The sequence below is a fragment of the Thalia democratica genome, chromosome 1 (assembly GCF_965202585.1).
Source record: "Thalia democratica chromosome 1, ktThaDemo2.hap1.1, whole genome shotgun sequence".
Classification (NCBI taxonomy): Eukaryota; Metazoa; Chordata; class Thaliacea; order Salpida; family Salpidae; genus Thalia; species Thalia democratica.
The window spans coordinates 79,008,221-79,018,965 of record NC_139165.1 but is presented as its reverse complement, the minus strand read 5'-3'; positions in this window follow the sequence as shown (position 1 = coordinate 79,018,965).

The window sequence follows — 10,745 nt, the reverse complement described above, 5'->3', positions numbered from 1 at the left end:
CGTGAGAAATATTATTATTTGTTTAATCAAGTATCTTAAAAACCTGAATAAAAAAAGTTTTTGATATTTTAGTTTAATAAGATTTTTTGCAATTTTCTTTGAACAATTATTTTTTCCTGGACTATATGCTAAATAGTTTCAAAGTGATGTACGATTAGATAACCGTGCATCAGATCCTAGGACCAATTGTTTTAAGCGCTTTTATTTGTTGTTCAGTAAACAGCTGTTTAAGTTTTTATACTAATAAAGTTTTACAACTTTATAAGTTACCAAACTATATATTGAAAAATTGGAATACAGCCTTTCCAGCAAAAGTTGAAAACAGTTAAACGTTTGTTTAAAAGTCGCTGAACGTTTTCCTTTAAACTTTACATAAATTACGTGACTTGAAACTTTTAGTCAAAGTTGATGTGAAACAAGTAATTGGTAAACTACTTATTTGTACATTACAGGTGTTTCTACTATTTTTTCAAAAGTTTGAGCTTTATTTGATTTTGGTTTCTACAAAATTTTGAACCATATCTAAATAACCATAAGGAAAGACATTTGTTTAACATAAGGTATAAATTTGTGTGGTAGGTAGTGTATAAATGGACAGAAGAGATACTTTTAAACAATTTAAAATTAAGCGAAACATTTAATTTACTATTCGTAAAAAAATTAAACCAATGTTATTTATTAGTAAATAGACTTTTAACTTGTGTTCTAGTAGAAAAAAATATCTATTTTCTTTATCTTATAAAAAATATGTTTTAAAACTTATGAGTTTTTGAAAAACTTTTAATTCAAAACCATTCAGTGTTAAACATTTAAGAAAGACTGTTTTATTTATTTTTTATGATTTTTTATTCTAAAAAACTACGGTAATATATTTTAGAAAAACATATTTGTTTATTTCTAGAATAAAAAACTATTGCATCTGATTAACTTATTTATAATAGACTTGTTTTTAATTTTTTACTTTTAGCAACAATTTGCACATATGAATACAGGTTTCAATAAGGTAACCTTAAATAAAATAGTACAAAAACAAGCTTAAAACAATATACAAGTTTACTTTTTGAGCATTGTAATTTATTGATACTGTAGTAAACATCGTATTTTTTTTTTCGAAAACAAAATGTTATCTAATATATTGAATGTAAACACTTGTACTTGATACTGTTTTTTACAATTAATCTAGCTTATCAATTTTTTTTTTACGATTAAAAGAAAATACCCACAACTATAAAACAAACTAAAACATTCAAGATTAAACTTTAAAAAGATATTTCAGCTAAATAATTACAAACTTTGCTCGGCAAATCGAGCAACATTTTATAGAAAACACAATTATTAAAAAGCTTTATAAATAAAAACTTTCTAATTAGAACAAAAACAATTAATCAGTATTCAAATTGTTTATGGAGTCGACAACTTCTTGTAGGGAGGTCCAAGAAAACATTTTCACCCTCATTCCTCTTAACCTGTCGTTCTTCAACAAAATCCCTTCGATACACTTCGGAGTGAAGCACGTCGCGTCGTGGTCCTGGCAACGGTTTCCATGGCGGTCCGTTGGCACACTAATTGAAACCCCGTCATAAATAATCCCGCTCGCGTGCTTCCTCTTCTTCCCGAAGTAGACCCTGGCACAGTGGGTTCCCGGGTGGTGAGAGATTTGGAGGTCGGGGAAAGATGAGGAGAGAGTGGGATGTACTCGATCCTCGAAGTACTTAACGCAGTTGTCGTGGGCAGTTTTAATCGAAAAGTTATCCATTTGAATTACTAGAAGCTAGAGAAATTGTGACTTGCTTTAGAAAAAGTTATAGAATAAAGTAAAACTTAAAATTTTACTTGATAATAAGATATTTAGTACAAAGTATTTTATAATGAACTGGTTAAATTAATATTAAGTAAAAGTATTTGCTACATGTTTATTTTAACTGTAGATGCACTATGTTTGTTAAGTATATAAAGATATTAGCTAGCTCAAACAAGTTTTATAACAAGTCAATCATTTGATTCGGTTTAAAATCTTTTAAGTTTTTAAATAAAATTTCAAAATATCTTTAACCTTTAATCATAAGGAATTAAAAATATATCATTTAGAAAAATTTTTGTACATTCAGAATTTCTAATTTTTGATAGTTTTAAAGTATCACATTACATAATCTAATATTTTTACTCTTTTTCTTGTATTATTTTTATACTAGAAAACTTAAAAAAGTTGATAAAATGCTAAAATTTATTAGCAGTTATGCTTAGCTTAATCATCAAATCTATTAAATGCGAACATAAAAACATTTGTTCAAGCTTAAATGATAGAAAATGCTAATAAATTTTTAATCAAGTATTTTTTTTTTCTTAATTTGTTAACCGCTTTGATTCTTCTAAACTTTTACCTATAAATTCAAATAACTTAGCTCATTCAAGTTTAACTATTAACATTGAAACGCGTTTTAGATTTTTTTTTAAACTGTTTGAGAGTTATTATTATTATTTGTTTAGCCAAATATCCATAAAAGCTAAAAACAAAAAGCTTTTAATAGTTTAATTTAATAAGCAATTTTTTCAACTATCATTTTATTATTGCTTGCTAGAAGTTTCTAAGTAAAAAATTAAAACTTTTAAAAAATATAACAGAAGTTTTCTAAAGTATTTAAAAATCTAAAAACTTGGGTTTTTATATGTCTGAAAAGAATTAAACTCAATAAATGTAAAAAATAACTAATTTGCTTAATTTAAAAATATATGGTCAAATCTAATATTAAACAAAATGATAATAAAATTAATTACTCATTTTTTATAATATTCAACGTATGAGAATAGTTTATTTTTAATTTTAAGGTTTGTTTAGTAATTTTTCAAGCAAGTTGTAAAAAATCATAAGGTAAAAGGTAAAAGATGTATAGGGACAAATTCGTTAAGAAGTTAGTGTATAAATGAACAAAAAGAAAACTATTATAAAAAATTTCTTGTAAAGATAGGCTAATCTTTTACAGCATAGTCATAAAGTTTAAATTAATCTTATTTATCAGTAAACAAGCTTTTAAATTTAGTTTAAAGGGTACCTGTCAAACACTTTTAGCTAATTTTAGCTCAAAAATACTCTGTTTCGATTAAATATTAGCTTATACTAGAAACTAACTTACTAAGCACAGATTCACAATAGATTTTGTGTTCAGAAACTTTTTGATTACTTATATTTTGATCCCTATTTTAAGTTTAAAATAAAATATTTATAGAAATAGAAATAGAAAAGCTTTACATCTTTTGTAACCAAGTACGTAAAAAAAAAAGTTTTTTTTTATTCAAACTTAAAAGTGAAAACAAAAAAAAAATTGTATAACTTGTTTTTCTGAAAAAAAAGGATTCTATAAAACCTACACAAACGCTTTTCAAAAATTAAACTAGTTAAAAAAATATTAAACTAAAAAAATTATACAAAGTTTAACTGTTTTGTCTACTTACTACATTCAAATGAAAATTATGTCAAGAAATACATACTTTTGTAGAGCAAATTTCTGTAAGTTGCGTAAGAAAGTCAACATAAAGTAGTCCTACTCTCTCACCTTTTATTAAACAACTTACCAATTCGATTTCGTGATACTTTTATTTATTTTTAGCATCACTAAAGTAAACCAAGAACTTCCTGTTTTAACATTTTTCATACCTCGTCAACTAGCTTTCACACGGTATAAACAGTAAACCGTTTAAGCGGGAAGTAATTTAACGGTTAAAAAAGAGTTGAAGTGATTATCACCATAACGTATATTTTCGTAAAATAACTACTATTTTCTTCTCTAAATTATGTTTTTACCGCTTTTAAGTATAACTGTTAAAAAAATACATTTACGTCTAAAACTGGTTTCTGGTTGCATAAATACGAATCTAACTAAAGAAAAATGTTTGAAAACAAGTTTTGAAAACATAAATATTGTGTTTTAATTTGTACTTTGGTTAATTTATGTCTTATGTTACTTAATTTCAAGCAATGGTGTTAAAGTTAAAAATGAATAGTATTTAAAAGCTTTTTGAAGTTGTGATGTTTAAATTAGTTTCAAATATTTAAACAAAAGTTTAGTACAAGTTAGACTAATAGCTAAAAATAAAGGTTTTGTTAGTTTAAATTATTAAGTTAAAACACGCTGTAAAAAGCAACAGGTACAAATGACCAATATGTTTAGTTGTAAGCTCTACTAACAACAACTTATAGTTCAAGGAGTAACGGAAAACACATATAGTTTAACGTCTGATAAACATTGAAGTATATTACAACATCAAACACTGTACTTTTAAATGATATAAGTAAACACTAAAATTATTAATAATCTTATTTTGTATAATCATTGGTTTATTTTAAGATTTTTCTTCAGAAGCTTAAAAACTAAAGTTTCTAAATATTTTTAAAACCTATCGGTTCTTTAACTTTAAGGTCTTCTAATTTAATTTGTAAAAACTAGACGCACGATAATTAAAGTGTATCAAACTGTATAATTTACAACCACCAGATTTAAAATAACTTTAACTATCTCGACAAAACTTGGTTATCGTGAAAATTTATTATCATTAAGTTTATTGCCTTAGAGAAAGTTAAAAGAAATAAAAATATGATTTAAATGTATTTTAGAAACATTTTAGTCTTTATGTTTAATACGAAAAAGATCATCATCATTATTTGAAAGTAAGTAAAAAAGGTAATAATTTATAGATTAATTTAATTTTAATTGTTAAAAAGCAAACTATATTTTACAACATAGTTACTTTAGGTTAAGAACTATATTTAGAAAGCTTTTATTTTATAGGAATTATGATAGTTAATTTGCTTTATCATTTTTACAAACTCAAAATAAACTAAGAAATAAAGAGATAATGATGTAAATACAAACTAAAACTAAAACAAATTATACTTTAAAGTTTAAACCTTATATAGTTTTCCAACTAAATGAGATTAATTTGTTAAAAGTTTATACATATGATAAGCTAGAACAGTCTTTAAATCTAAAGTAAAGAGTTTTTTTCAACAATATTAGAAAGTTTATTTCTGAAAATAAGTTATTTGGTGTACAAATTTAAACATAATAGTAATGGATTTACAGAAGAACTATAATCAAAGTAGAAAACATTAACTTTGAATATTAGTAATTAACTTTCAGAAAATCATAGATAAAGATAATTTAAGCAATTCAAAAAAAGTTAAGTAAAAGTATAAGATTACGAAAAGTTCTTAGAAAAGTAAAAATTATTTACATAAACCATTGTAAATTACAAAATTTAATCAGTTGTTTTTATTTAGTTTCTTGTAAAGAAGCTTCTTTTCTTCTTTACTACTTTTAAACTAAAACACTTAAACTAAAAAATGTGAATTCAAAATAAAGTAATTTAAAAAGGTAGATGAAAACTTATTTTACAAACTTATTTTTATCTGAAAAATTTATAATGAAAGATTTAAAAGATGTAATTTTTTATTTTAATAAAAGTTATTTGAAATAAATTGAGTCACAAAAAGCTCATACAATATACAAATATATTGCATAGTTAAGTAATTTATTTAAAGTTAAGGATTTTTTTGAGTTTCGAAAATAAATTAGACTAACTAAATACAACTATTGGTGTTTCTTTGTCGAATCAAAACTATTTTCAAACTAAGTATTGTTCAATTTTAAGTTAAAAAGTCATAACTGTAAGAGTTTTTCGCTTTAACTGTTTAACTGAATATTATAAAATTCAATTTAACGCATTTGTTTAAGAACTTAAACTGACACTATATATAAATTTTTTTATCAGTTTATAAGTACTATTGTAGGAAGGTTTTTAAACGTTTTTATATACCATTTGCAACTTATTATTAACAGACTACTCATCTTATTTTATATTTTGTTTCACTAAGCTTTTCAAAACTATACTAGTTTTTTGTCAAGTGGTAAATTTTAATTGAGTTTGAAAAATTTTGGTAAGTAAACAGTTTAAAAAATAAGATGAATTTATGACTTATGAAAAATTCAATAAAATACAAACTTTTGAGATTTAGCAATTAAAACTAAAGCAAAGACATGTTAATTTAAAAATTGTTAATATTTTTGCTTTTACATTTAATGCTATTTGAGTATTTAACTTAGATCGCTCTTCCTCAATCAAATTTATTCTACTCTACAGCCTGGAATCAATACCGCACTTTTACAGCCTGGAATCTCGTACACCCAGATCCTTCGACCAAAGCGTTTTTTGAGCATCTTTTCGTTTTTTTTGTGTGTTAAAGTTTCAATACTGTTTAAAAAATAACTACAAAATGTCTCAAAAACCGCACTTCTTTGTTTTTTTTTACCGAAAAATTGCCGACCCCGTGGGTTATAAGTAGAAGATATAAAAGTTTGCAGTAGTTGTTACTTGTTTTATAAGATCATTTAAAAAACAAATGTTTTATAATATAAGTTTAAATAATTCTACGGGATTTTAGTTATTTAAACCAATTAGTTATTAACATTCTATTATTTTTTTTTACTTGTTAGCTTGAGAATTAAATGAAAACTGGTCGTGTAAACAAATGTATCAAATCTATACTGAAACAGAAAAACTAATCATTTTTTACAAAGGCATCTTAATTAAGTGTTATAAAGGTAAAAAAAAACCTTGTAGTTCAAGTAAAAAACAATCAAAATCAAATAGAAATAAATTTAGCTAAAAACTAAAAAAAAAAAAAACTTTATTTAATGTATAAAATAAATGTTATAAAAATATTGTTTAGCTAACTTGAATAAAATACTATTGATAACTTTATGTTCATTATACAATAGCGCAGGGTTCGGCAAAATACGTACAGGAAAGCAAAACCTAAAGATCTACAATACTTTTATTACTTACAGTTACAACCATACTTTTCAATAACTTTAAAAAATTTGATGTAAAAATTTACAGTAAGGTTCTTACTTTTATACATAGTAATTACTAGTGTTTGTTTATACTTGTTAATGAAATTTTTAATTTTAAACAGTTCACTCTTATTGTTTACTACTTTAAGTTACTGCTACTCGCGGAAGATCTTTTTGTATACAGCGCGGGGCCAGAGAGCCTTTTTCTTCGAAGAAATTTGGCCCAGTACTCATTAAAGGCTGCCGACCCCCTATAGTGTACAAAAACTTGTCGAAAAAAGTATTTTATGAGGTGTTTTCATTTTAATGTTATTTAAAGTTTTGCATTTAAGTTAATTTTTTTTTTCTTTTTTTGCCAAAAAAAAATTAATCTTAGTTTTTAATAATATTTCGTTAAACTGAGGTAATAAGTAACGTTGTTTAAACCTAGTTGATAACACTTTCGTTTAATATTTCACTTATATTTTTTTAAACGAAATATTCGGTTAAAGGAAAGTCTCTTCTTGCACGAACGTAATATCGACAATGCTCTTTTTAGTTTTGGATTGCTTACTGAGTGAGCAAGCTAGCTGATGTAAACAAATAAGAAGTTGAATATAGTATATAAGTGAGTAATTTCTACAGTAGTCTAACGTTAAAAGTATGTTAGTATTATATTTTACAGTTGTTTACTGCTAAAAATAAATAATAAAACAGTCTTTTTTCATAAAAGAAAAATGTTTACTTAACCTTTGAAGAAAACTCTATGTACTTCATATTTTTTGAAACTTGTTATTTTTCTTTGAAAGTATTCAAAACAAAAGTGTAATTAAACTACAAAATAATTTTTGCTATATATGTTTAAGATATAATTTGTCCTGTGCTTTAATTAAAAACTAAACATCAAATTAAGCAGTTTTTATCCATGAGCTGTGAAAAAAAACATGTATTTTTAATTATAATTTTTGTTATTTTTGCTCATCATTTTAGTTTTTTATCTACAACTTGATAGGTTTAAATAAATAAGTGATAAAAAACTTGACATTTAAAACTATGGTATTATATTTGTCTATTTTCTATCATTTAGCTGATGTAGTTCCATTGACTATAGTTGTGAGAATTCCCATTTTTCATCTCTATTTAGATGGTGAAGCTTCAAAATAAGATTACAAAAAACTAAGTTAATATAAGCAATTTATTTACGAGATAAACACACTTATTGCTGTTAGTATTTGAAGTCTTACTTTTTTGTAACCTATTTTTAAACTTTTAAATAAATGTCTATAAATTTTTTTAATTTGTTGATGAAAACTACATTGTAATATAGGAGTGGGCAAGGTACGGAACTGGCCATGAGTTGTTTAGCTTAAATTCATACTGTGCAAATCAAGTAAAATTTAGCTTCTTAAAAGAAAAATCTATGAAATATGATTTGTCTTTTTTTATTATTACACATTTGTAGTATTTGTGTTACTTATAATTTTGTTTTTAAAGATTTCTTTAAGTTTTTTAAGTAATAATTTTCTAAAGAATATTGCCTGCTAACAACTTTTTCTACAACTCCTAGGACGCAAACTTTTATTTTGGTAAACCTGGTCCACAGACTAAAAAAATTTCCAACCTCTATTTTATAGTTTATTCTTAAAGTATATTTTTTCGTTTAGTAGTTGTTATGAAAAGTTTAACAACATTTAATAACAAAGTAGTAACAAAAAAATTTAATAACATGAAAATGTTTACTATGGTATATACTATCTTAAAACAACTCATTTCTAGGGTTGGCAAACGGCGGCTAAAAAAGGCCCAAAAAATGAGGCATGCGAACATCTTTTAAATTTAAAAGGGATGCAGTCAATGAAAGGTACAACTTGCGGCCTTGTGTGAGCCGTTCCCTCAAATAAAAGCCTTGAAAATACACACTAGATACTCTCAGGTTTAAATAGAAGAGCAAAACAAGGTCTTAGGAAAAATTTACGGGTAATACATAACATACACTCGATATTTTAAAAGAGTAAAAGTTGAAAATACAAATGCAGCCCATTAATATTTTTTTAATTTTGCCCGCTACCCCCAAATGCTTGCCTGATTTCCGACTTATTTCAACAACATTGATAATAATTTTTGTCATTAGACATGGTATTTTATACTGATCCTTATAGTTAAAACCTGTGTTCTTTTAATATAAGTAGAGTGAAAGGAGTTCTCATCAGTTGTCACAAAAAACTTTTAGATAAACCGATATATTACTTTTGTCTGCAAAGTTTTGTATTGTGTTTTAAATTTTCAGTTTTCATCAAGGAAAAAAAATTGTCGGTTTAAAGTTTACTCATATAAAAAAAAATCCAATAAACGTTTAAACAAACATAAAGTTTACTTTTTTTTGAGTAATGAAAGAATTCTAAGCAAAACCGTTTTCTGTTTTAGTACTACTTGAGAAAAAAAAGCTTTACTCATATGTATGTAACTCAACAATTAAGTTTTTAGTTTGCAACACCAACTGTTTGAAACAGATATGGAAAAAACCCAAACAGGAATAACTTTTAATAATAAAAAAAAAAATCTGGATAGTAAACTTTTCGATCGAGTGAACCAGATTTACTAAAATATTTTTTTTGCGAGCCAGACCTGTTAAAGTATTTGCAACCGTTTAACTTTTAAAACTTTAAAACTCTACGTTTTCAAACTTTAACCATAAATTAGTACTTAAAATAAAAAAAATATCATACTTCAAAAAACTTGTTATAAAGTAGCTGGATTGTTTTTTGTTTTGTACAGGTTGTTTTCAAGCTAACAAACGTTGCGGGTCCAATACAGTCTACTTAGTGCATAGTGGCCAAATTTATAAACTTTTAAAGCCACAGAACTTAAAAAAAAAGTTAGGCGTATCTGAATAAGTATTTAGGTAATTCTGGTAGAAAATACATTACCTTTCATTAATTTCTAAACTTAAAAAAAAATAAACAAACTATGCTTTTATTGTAATTCTTAATTAATTTCATTTTTTCACGAATTTAATAATTAAAAAAATTAAAATAAGCTTGTATAACTTCGTCCAATTTAACTTAGATAGTTTAAGTAAGAGAAAGTAGTTAGTTTCGTAAACAGAATTTCATGGTAAAAGCTTTCACAAAAAAGACCGTAGAGTATAACAAAAAAAAAATTGTTTTCAAACACATTAAAATAAGTATATCAGACAGTACAAATTATATAGAGCTCTTTGCTTATGTTTTTTTTTCAGTAATGTTCTTAGGTAGGTATTTTGCTTGATGTCTGCATGTAATCATGAATTCGTTTCTTCTGTTGATGCAGTTCCTTTTCTCCTCTAAAATTGTTAAGGCCTCTGTTTCACATAGCTTGTCTGGTTTTCCGACTTTGTTTGATTATTCTTAAAAGTATCTCATATTCTTGATATTTTCTTTTAATTATAGGATTTATTTAGATATCTGGTTGAGTTCTAATATTTTAGATGGCTCTTTTGATCTGGATCAGTAACAAATTTTTCTTTATGCACTGTGATTCTTTGTATTGTTTTTTTTTTTGTTAGTCCTATATAAACTTTGTTATCGTTCTTAGACTCTATTTTAGCTACATATGTGACATTTTCTTTTCTATATTCATTATTATTAATGGACATTTGTGTTTTTTTCTCAGTTGTATTTTTTTGAACTAATTTTATCTTTATCGGCTTGGAGGATCTTAGAGTTATGACATTTGATTATATTTTCAATGTCAATCATGCAGGAGTAGCTGATCTTTATTTTATTTGTGGTAATAAGTATCTTAATTTTTCTGTTTTCTTTAATTTTTTTTATTATGTAGGTAAATGATAACTACTATAAACATTGAAAGTCTTTAAACTAGTCCATACTAGAGTTTAAAACAAAATTTAATTATCTTATCTTAAACTACGGTTTCCCA